We start from the raw sequence: 11474 nt of genomic DNA on the forward strand, positions 1-11474 counted from the left end.
CAATGTTGGTGTCATGACGGCCTGGATAAAGGTTCAGAGGTTCCACACCGAGGGCCAGGATTCGATTACTCACATATGTGCAAATTCACTTCTGGTGTCCCCGACGTGATATATTTGCTGGAATATTTCGACAAAGCCTCACTCACTCACTCACTTTCGCGGTATAGCTAGACTTTGGTTAAAAACATTGTTGAACCAAACCAAGTCACAGAAATATACCATATTAGCAGGGAATGGAACTGAATTTGGGAATATATTAAACTGGCACCAATAATTGTAAGATTTAAAACGAATTCAGTCCGACATTTAACCATACCAGCACAAGGTCACATCCATTCGGAACGAAATAATTCCACACACGAAAAAAAAACCCGTTAAAAATGAACCCCGACAGATGGCGTTAAATACCAACCATATTTCGCCAACTAGTTCCGTATATGCATGGCCAACTATGAGAAGCATCACTTCAAACGTCAGTCACTTCTAAGTATTTTCTTGCCTTTAAACACTGAACGAAACTTTGAACAAGGTGATCTTAATGACGCATAAAATGTAACACATACCATAAACATATTCATTTTAGAATCAAATCATCATATTTCAAAACATGTCAGTATGTCTATACACACTATATTCATCTGACACTTTTCCTTAGACTTGTTTCGTTCCGGACAAAACCATCTCGTTTAATCTTCTCCTCGTCCCTCCTTTCTTGGGGCATATGGTTTTCGGTTCACCGCTAAGGAATGTTGAAACAGACTGAACAATAAAACATTTGAACAATAAAAACGTGGTTTGACATAAAGATGGAGATGCGCTCGTATTTATTTTGAAAATGATTCTTTTTAAAATGAAAAACTGCACAATCCGCAAATTACCGTATTTAACCATATGGTGTGAGTCAATGGGTTAACTGGAAACAATAGTTCTGTAACCCACCTGCAGTGGGTGGTCAGTACAGAGTGTCTGACTAGGGCTTTCATGGATATAATTGTTTCAGGGACTGTATGGCACATTAATCAGCAGGGTGACAAGTAAGAGTCGGGTTTACAAGGTACACGCCAGACAAGTTGCATTCACGCTGCAACTATTTGGACCATCATAGCTAAACTGTACGTCTACTCTTCTTAATACTTAATTGAATTGGAACTGTATGTGTTTAAGAGTTAGCTAGTTTCCTCCGTTCAGAAAGTAATTTAAACACTGATGCATTTCCTTTCTATGTAATGTAAATACAACCGAGCAATACCTGAAGAGTTTCACAAAAAGTAATTTATAATACAATATTTATTGAGAGAGCGAGTCTTGAGTGATCGCCACCTTTAACGGTATGCCAGTTGTATTATGGCGTCACAGTTTGGTGAGGGAGAAAAGTCGCATTTGGCAGATACCATACACTTGGTATTGGAATCATGTGTTGCCTGTATTTAATACAATGGAAGCATAGATGAAGCATTCATATCTTTGAAGCATTACTTCAAAATGTTGTCAAATGCATACAAGTGTGTACTTTGGGAACCTGAGCAAAAGTAAATGATATTTTTAAGGAGCCCAAAAGCGTTTGTGCATATCTAAGGGTGCGGATAGAGGAGAGCTTAATCCTTCGTCTTAACATTTGCCAGTTACTTAGGCTGTAGTCTCAAAGTATCAATCTGCCGTGTTTGAAGTACCTTTCCGATATCAACATGATCGACCGATGTGCGTCAAATTGAATTTACTGTTTTGCCTTTGCATGTGTTTGTGACGAGGGCACCGTAGGGGGCCGGGTACACGCCCCTTGTTGAACACATGGTATCATCACTATTCAGTCGTGATTCTCAATCGCATGTTCACGGTGAGATCGGAAGCAGCGTTTACTTCATGCTATACAACAAAAACTATTTGTTGGATCTGTATTTCTGAACATTTTCGTTTGGTAAAGAATGTGTCCAAACTTATTTTTCAACCCTACGTTTTCTTCCGCTTAGAATATCGCATTGATAACATACGTAGTCCCGTAACTTTTGACCTTCAGTATATAGGCGCGTGGTTGCCGGCTCCCGATCTCACCGTTCATGTTACAGGTCGTGTGAACTGCGTGTATTTCGGACTTCTGTGTAAACCCCATTCATCCTCTCTATCTCGGGAGGGAGACAGCTGTGGAGGAAGCTATGGCATCCCCTTTGCTACTGTCGCTGTTCAAACAAACATACGTAACATACTTATCCTCAACTTTCAACCTCTGTACGTTCATGCTCGCCGATGGTTCAATTTCTCAGCAACAACAAAAAACGGAATTTGTTTGTTCACCTGCTCCGAGGCAATTACAGTATTCTCGTTGTTGCGACGGCTGGGGACTATTTCAAAGAAAGAGGTTCGTCCGACTTGCTCATCTGTCCACCGGTCAGTCAGTCATCGTATTCAAGTGAAGACGTTTCCTCTTTTGATGCCGTCGTTTGAAGGACCTAGTGATATTATTGTGCGGGTGGAGGGACGATAGGGAACCTAGCGTCCTGTGTACTTTAACTGGGGTGAGGTGAGGTGAGGTGAGGTCATATTATTGCACTAATATAAGGACGTGCCTGCGTGAGTGTTATGTATGTGTGTCTGTCTGTGGCGGTGGGGTAGCCTAGTGGTTAAAACGTTCGCTCGTCACTCCGAAGGCCCGGCGGGTTCGATTCCCCACATGGGTACAATGTGTGAAGCCCATTTCTGGCGTTCACCCGCAGTGATATTGCTGTAATATTGCTAAAAGCAGCCTAAAACCCAACACACTCACTCACTCACTCTGACACGGTATATGGTTTCCATGCCAACCAGTCCTAATTTGAGCCTGTTTAACTGATTGCACAGGCAGGGTAACAACAAATACCATTTTTATTATGACATTGCCAGGCATCAAACCTCCGAGCTTCCGCTCTCATGGAAGATGCCAACTGGGAACAACATACATCATATCATAAGTATTTGTATAATCTGTCGCCGTGATTGTGCTTGAATATTGCTAAAAGCGGCGTAAAACTAAAACTCCCTCCCTCCCAGGTGAAACTGCTACACTTGTACCAAACAGAAGGGCTTAAAAAGAAGTGAGTGAGTTTGTTAACCGCCACTTTGAACAGCATTTCAGTTATAGAAAGGCGTGTCTGGTTAATGGGGGAGGAAATCCCGAAGTGATGCAGGTCGTACACGTTTACACAGAGCAGAGAGACGGTGCTGGCAAACCTAGAAACTTAATCAGGGTGAATCCTTATCGAATTAGCTTCAAACCGTTTTAAACGCTGACTTTGTGAAAAATAAACCCGTGAAAATCTGGGATAATGGGTCTTCAGCAACCAACGCTTGTCCGAAGAAGCGACTAACGGGATTACGTGGAACGATGCTCATGATGTTGATCCCTGGACTGTCTGATCAAGACACGGACATCTGCCATATAACTGGAATAGAAACAGGCTCGGTGAAAAACGCGATCCGCGTTACCTCAATTGAGGTAAGCACGGTACATTGTGGAAAAGTGCATCGTTGCTTTGGCGTCTTCGAGCTGCTGTAGCCATCATCCGTGTAGTCGTGGACAGATGAACTTCAGTAGCATCATCAATCTATCCCGGCCCGATCCGTCATCTTCAACCAGAATAGTAACACAGATATTGAGTTGTGAAACGGAAACACCGCCTTGTCTACCGCCACTGTTTAACGCCAATATGCCCACGTCAAACACACGGGCTTTAGTTCCGGATAACTGACGCATGAGCACTACAATTAAGGTAGTTGTTAAACAAAACGGGAACAATTTCTCGGTGCAAACAAACCCCTAACGGTTACACAGTCTGTCCGCTCGATACTAAAATATTCGTTCCTTTAGTCGTTTTTTTCGTAAACATCGTTCAAAATTCTTGAAAGTATTCTTTTTAATAAAGGTGTGTAGGCTTTTCTTTGGGTAAAAGGTTAAACATGCATTTTGGTCCTGAAAAACAGGTTTATATGCACCGGCGTTCAATAAACGTATTATCACTTCTAAGAGGTGGGTGCGTCGTAAATTCATGAAAGAACAGTTTTTGTTTTCAAAATAATAAACATAAATGCCTTAAATACGTATACAAGTTAAATAAACAGAGCTAAGTACTGTGAACTAGTTTATATGCAATAGCTTTGCAATAAAACTGCACTTGCTCGCGGTGATGATGGCAGACTCGGGTTTCTGCGGGGAGACTGTCAAACAACAAATAAACACCGATATACACCATCTGGCCGAGGCTCGAAGTCCGTATTCAAACGTAGTTCGAGAAAAGCGTAGTTTTTTCTATTAAACCCGTTTAGTCGTTGAGCTTACTTGGTCTAAATCGTTTAAACTGATTTCGACTTTGTCGAAGTGTGCACACCGGTTTTTGCGTCAAGAACTCTATAAATTTCATTCATATAAATAAATACATCAGCAGTTATTTTTTCATTGACTGTTTATCTTATCACCAACAGACAATCTGTACACAACAATCAGAAATAAGTCAGATTCTCCAGCGCTATGGCGCAACATAAGTCTCGGCCATGGTGTTGTCAGCCAATCAGTAAACCGTGATCTGTTAGTGGGCGGGGCTTATTTTTTGGTTTATGTATGCAAAAACGAAAACATAATTTCTTGGTGAGGCAATTCATATGCAATTTAGGTACTGTCAGAAAACATAAGTTCCATAGTTTTAAACAATAAATCAAGGCCGTGAGATACCTTCACAAGTGAGGGCAGTTATTCTTTTAGAGAAACAAGGTCCAATGGTAAAGGGTTCCTGTTAAAAGATGCTTGGGAGTTGTTGCAACAACGGACCTTGTTAACCATTTGAAGAAATAAAAATATACTGGGGAGGAAAATATGCCGAGTATCTTACTCAAGCTTGTAGTAAGCCGTGACAAACATGATCGGCTGGTCAACGTGGTTGAGGCGTCATCGTATCCCAGATGCGTTGAGCGATGCTCATACTGTTGATCACTAGATTGTCTGGTCCAGACCAGATTATATAAAGACCGCCGCCATCTGGAATATTGCTGACATTGTTAAACAACAAACAAACAATCAGTTTATGTAAGTAATAAGTAAACAAACTGCTATTGGATTTCATTGTCTCTCTGCACACTTCACCCATTCGTGCAACAGTTTGTTGTAAAACTTAATCTGGTTAATTCAGGTAAACATGTTTTCGTTCTGTGAACTCCGGGGTAAGAAATGAATTTCCTACCAAATGACCCCTTCCATACAAATGTTGTCAATTTGTGGCGAAGAATTTGGTGATTTTCAAATATGATATATCAGACGCCAGACACATGTTGTTTTTTTGTTGACTAGTACAGCTAATTTTTTATATGACATCGTTCACTGAGATATTTTCAAATGAAAATCAACCGTGATAAAATCTGCTCCGAGGTCCAGTTTGTTTTGCTCCCATGTTTATAAGCGAGAAAACATTTCCACAATTATGGGAATCGTCTTATTGTCGGCTCAAAGCACAACTCTGACAGCATTATAAGTGCTTGTTCATGAATGTATCACTGTCGATTTAAGGTCTGATTATTGAAAAATGGCTTCCAAGATATCGACCATCTTCTTTCTTGCTCGAATTTTATAAGCAATGACAACAGATATCGTTCAGCAAGTAGACTGAACACGTCACAATTTAATTCTGGACTCACAAAAGTCCAGAAACTCTCCTCACTGTGGGCACTTTCTGACAAGGGATTTGACCAAATTAAACATGCAGTTGTTATGAATATATGCCAAGGATGAAGAAATGAAAAAAAATATTTTTGGAAAAATTTAAATTTAAACTCGCTCGCCCATGGGCGAGAATATTTACTTTTACTCAAAATACATGTTTTTCCCATGTTTTGGAGGTTGGAAATGAATGAGTGTATGTTTATAAGAATCATTACAAAAATTTAATTGTTTGCACTTCTTTCGACTAATTTAGAGCGTTATTTAATCAATCTCGCCAAAAAAATTGGCACAATCTTTACATCTGCACAACATACATGTTGTCTTCAGTGGCACGTTGTTTTGATGTTAACGTTGTTAATGAATGAAAGTATGTTTATAAGTATCTTTTGACTTAATTCTGTAATTTGTTTTGATACAATACCCGGATGATCGGATAGTGACATCCGAGTTTGATCTAAAAAGATATATTCACATGTTGTCGAAGATATTTTGCTTCTCTTTACGAAAATGTCATATGAACTCGGGTAAAACTAAGTCCACGATCTTCAGCACATGGTGAATTGTAACTGTCATTAACAGCTCTTGTAGGCATACATGGTTTATAATTATATAAAAGGAAAGATGTTCTCGAAGTCTTTTATCTTCATTTACAGACCGCCTGATAGTTGACGTGGGGTTCGTTATAACCATGTTTTACTGTTAGTTACTTCTGTTTTTCCTTGCCTAGATAATTGCTTTCCATTCAGATATTTATGTCTTTCCATATACAGCGATACACGACAATAATTTTCACAGCCGACCTTGACCTTGCCAACAGAACATGACAAGTATATATTTGTATCTGCGCCACAAGTGCCACCAAGATGGAAGACATCCCTCGACGTGTGTATGTAAAAACGTCTTGTTAATTGATTCATTCCCAACGTGATGTTTTCCCTCTGTCATTCCTTGAGATTGACTTTGTGAGTATGTTGTGGCTGTTTTTCTCCTTGACGTCTTGAACTGTAAAACAACATGAGACACCATCTCGCCCCGGGAGATGTATGTGGCCAGAATCTTGTCTTGACTAGTTCATTTCAGTCGGGCATTTCTTTGTTCATTTACAATTTAGTGACAAATTGTTTCCTTTTTACGATTTCAAGTTGTCTCCTGGGCGAATTAAAACAATATACGACACGTCGTATGTCATGCAGAGGGGAACGTAAAACAGACCCGCGTTCCCCGAACGAATTAACCAGAGCCGTGTTCCGACGCTTCTTATTGCTGGAAGATGAGGCTTCGTCCGTGAGGAAGTCTCAAGCATGTGTGATTTGTAACGGGATGCTCCGCGGAGAACCATTTCAAAGACGGTGCCACACAAAACGTGAATTTACTGGCTATCCTGAATCTTTATGTGGCTTCCGATATATATGTGGCCCTCTTCAAAGGCCTGTGTTCAGGAAGACAACATTGTAAAGGGGGATAACTCCGCCTAAAGAAGCACTTTCGTTCATCACCGTGTGCCTGATTAATGTGGGAACAAACTTTTTAAGTATTGTACGTTGTAGATATTAATTTCGCTTTGGTTAGTAGAATGAGATGGGTGTGTTGCTGACAGATGAAGGATGGTGGCCTGGGATTCGAACCTGGGATCAGCGTGATCTAGTGAGTGAGTGAGTGAGTGAGTTTAGCTTTACGCCGCTTTTAGCAATATTTCAGCAACATCATGACGGGGAACACCAGAAATGGGCTTCACACATTGTACCCATATGGGGAATCGAACCCGGGTCTTCGGCGTGACGAACCAACGCCTTAACTACTAGGCCCACCAACCCAGCGTGATCTAGCAGCTAAGGAATATGCATGTTTCAGCGTATTGACAATGGGGCCATCCGTACCTCTTAGAAAACGTGCCATTTTGTTTGATTCGCACTGAATACTAATTTCCACACTAGTTTAAGCATTTCATGAAGATGATGATGATGATGATGATGATGATGATGATGATGATGATGATGTTGATGTTGATATTCCCAGGTAATGTAACTGCTGATTCCAAACGATGAACTGATGACGAGATTATCTGCAGGTACTCCATCCCGGTTGTTGTGGTTTTCTCCATCAACGATCTGCGTGTATCCGGGTTTTACGTTATTTACCTGGCACACATTTATAAAAATGAAATAAAGTTCTACAAGACGAAAGGGTCACCGATATTCCAAGCCACCCAAAAATATTGTTTCTAAATTAACTCCGTCTCTTCCTGCTACATTACGCAAAATATTCTTTTGCATTACGAAAAATGTGTCCTGCTGTACGTTTTCACACAATCAATTTAAATCACCGAACCGGACCAGCGAATCCATCTTACAGAGTGTTGGATTTAACGCCAGTTTAAACAGTATTCGATGTATACCACGGACAGCCAGCTTGATGTATACGTTGCAGGTCTTTGTTGAAACCCACGAGTGAGTGAGTGAGTATGGTTTTACGCCGCTTTTAGCATTATTCCAGCCATATCACGACGGGGGACACCAGAAATGGGCTTCGCACATTGTAGCCATGTACCCTTGTACCCGAACCCGCTTTAACCACTAGGCTACCCCACCGCCCCTGAAACCCACGAACACGAGTATGGTGCTAGCAATACAAGAAGGGTAATTAGTCCGAGCCGACCTTCGATCACAAAGATATATATTTTTTGAAATAAGATAACTTTATTTCAGAGATTTACTGTTGTTATATACCCCCCGGATATTTGCGCGTTAAAGGGGCAGCATCGAACACAACTAACACATTAACTATTATATCAATATCCCCAATTTAATTCAACCATTTTAACCTATTCCTAACAGAGCAAACTGTTCTGCCGTTTTTCATATATTCCTTGTTCAGCCCCAGAGCGACCCTTCTTAGTGAGGGTTGTAAACAGAGTAGCTGCTCTGCAGTCTGATAAACATCCGTAAACCAAGACCGCCAATGACTTTCCGTGTCAAGTAAGCCCCTCAGATGAAGGCTTCACCCGACAGGTAAAGAGAACCATCAATATTGCTCTGTGACAGAGCTTCCACGTGACCCTAGGTGGCGCTGTCTCACGGTGATATCATGGTGTCATCAGTATGTTGCTCACAGTCATGTTTCCAAATCGTATCACAACACTCACAGCCGTCGCCTAAACATGTCCCTCTCACAATGCTTACTGAATAAACAGTCGCCCAGTAACATTGTTGTGGAACGCAAGGTTCGATCAAGATAACGATTTGGACTCGAAACTCCCAAACATGTCCCCTCTCACAATGCTTACTGAATAAACAGCGCTTGGGAGAGTCTTGGGCTATCTACAAGGCGATCTTAAGGCAGAATCGTTACTTGTATAAGGCAATGTAAACTTTTTAAACTGTTTCTCTTCACCTTGTCAATGAAAATTATATACCAATCAAAATCTAATGGTTTGGTCAGGTAAAAGCTTTAATCAATATTATTTCTATGAACGTCAATGATGTCCGGATTTTAAGGAAAGAGTTGTCTTTCCTTGTCAAGGCTGGCAGCCTTTTTGCCTGATGGTCGTGAAAGTAAGCCGCTGAAACCTTAAAGGTTTTACCGTGATAATGTGAAGGGTATAGTAGTGATGATGGACACGTGCGAGGTACAGAGGTGAATACTGAAGATGAAGACGTCTTTTGAAGACGCTTAGCTCGCGGACAGGGTGTGGTAATGAGGGAAGCTATTGGTACATGTGCACTAACATCTTTGTGGTATGTGGATAGCGCTGTTATGGTATAACTAAGTTGAAAAACAGTACACGTCGTCAGTTGGGTAACAAGGATATTATTGGTTTGTGCACATGGTCAGTTGGCTAACAAGTATATCATTGGCTAGTCCATATGGTCAAATGGCAAACAAGGATATCACTGGTTAGTGCATGTGGTCATTTGCTAACAAGGATATCATTGGTCTGAGCACGTGATCTGTTGGCTAACAAGAATATAATTGGTTTGACGCGGTAAACTGGCTAACAAGGATATGTTTGGTTAGTGTATATCGCTAAATGGCTAACAAGGATATCACTGGTTATTGCATGTGATCTGTTGGCTATCAAGAATATTAATATCATTGGTTTGTGCACGTGTTCAGTTGGCTGACAAGGATATCATTGGTTTGTGCACGTGTTCAGTTGGCTGACAAGGATATCATTGGTTTGTGCACGTGTTGAGTTGGCTGACAAGGATATCATTGGTTTGTGCACGTGTTGAGTTGACTGACAAGGATATCATTGGTTTGTGAACGTGGTTAATTGGCTAACTAGGATATATTGGTTAGAGCACGTGATGTTGGCTAACAAGGACATCATTGGTTATTGCAGTGGTCAGTTGGTTCAGGAAGATGTTAATTGGAATGGTATTGGAAACTTCCGATTGTGTTGTATGTTTTGTATAGTTTTATACATACATCTGAAAGTTATCTGGTTGTAAGAAGGCAGTTGACAGTTCGTATGTACAAAGGAATCCTGACAGAGGCCGGTGTACATACACTGACCAACTTGATGGGAAAGGGGTAAAACAAAAAATATGATTTAACCACTAATACAGGTCGTTACAATTTCCTACAAGTATGTCTTGCACATAAAGATCCATACAACTATATACCATGGGGCGGGTCTTTACAGTTTACAGTAAATTACATTTTACACCTATAATGTAATGGCTCAACCGAACTGCTTTATGAAAAGATAATTTATAGTTGTTTACATCAAAACAGGCTGTGTATGTCGGAAAAGGGCACGCCACTTCCCAATGACGTTCTATCTCATCCTAATTCCCAGTATAATTGACTTCCAAACACGTTGGTGCAAGCCCTGTCGGGTCTGTACAGGGCATTCTTCATCGTACCAGGAATGTGTGTAGTTTACACAATATATTCTCGTGGAATTGTAGACATTATTGAAGCACATGCCGTCCTGTGCGGTGACGTCAGTGTCGGACAAAGATGCACCCCGTGACTTCACGTATCACAGACGCGACTGATCTCGGTTCCATTATTGGGAAATTCATATTATTTTCCAAGCGGTGATGTTTTCTTGAAATACAAACCTTCACAAAGGTAACCTGAAAGTCAATCTGTGTCAGTGTTCGAGAGTACAAAGCGAGGGTACATATATAGCACCATGTATTACAGGAAACTATTAATGTATTCACCGGTCTGTTCTTAATGATTGAATCAATTTGACAAATTGGTCTATGTGAAAATGACGACATTATTTGTTATGTTTGGCACGAACATCTCTTCTCCCGCCTTGATGTCGGTTGAGTGAAGGATCGCCCTGTCAGCGAACAGGTTTTGTTGCCCCTCCGATCTTACTTCCCATTCCTGCAACGGATTTTCACCCGAGTGTTGCGCGTTCGGTGTTGACAGAAAACCTCTGCAAACCTGGGGCTATGATATATTTGTTCCCGTCCTGGTTCTGCTGAACGAGCTTTGTTTCGTTTGGAAGCGATCTGTGTTCGTTTTGACGCCATTACGCACCATAATCATGTACACCTGTTCTCGTGACGTCAGCAGTTGTTGTGTACTAGGCTTGTGAATGTAACCGGACCCACACCAACTGACGGAGGCCTTGTACACATGTCCCGGTCTGTGTAAAACACCGCTGCAGTGGTGAAACTACACTGCTAATTTCTTTCTGCCTACCTGTATGTAATAACATGCCGCCCAATCACACATTGTACTTGAACGTTTTTGTTCATGATTAGACTTGCTTATGTATATATTAGGAACTGAACAATTAAATGTGTGTAAAAAGAACATTCGTTTTATCTGA

Source organism: Haliotis rubra, unplaced genomic scaffold, assembly GCF_003918875.1.
Source record: "Haliotis rubra isolate DU_JTF1 unplaced genomic scaffold, ASM391887v1 Scf149, whole genome shotgun sequence".
NCBI classification, from domain to species: Eukaryota; Metazoa; Mollusca; class Gastropoda; order Lepetellida; family Haliotidae; genus Haliotis; species Haliotis rubra.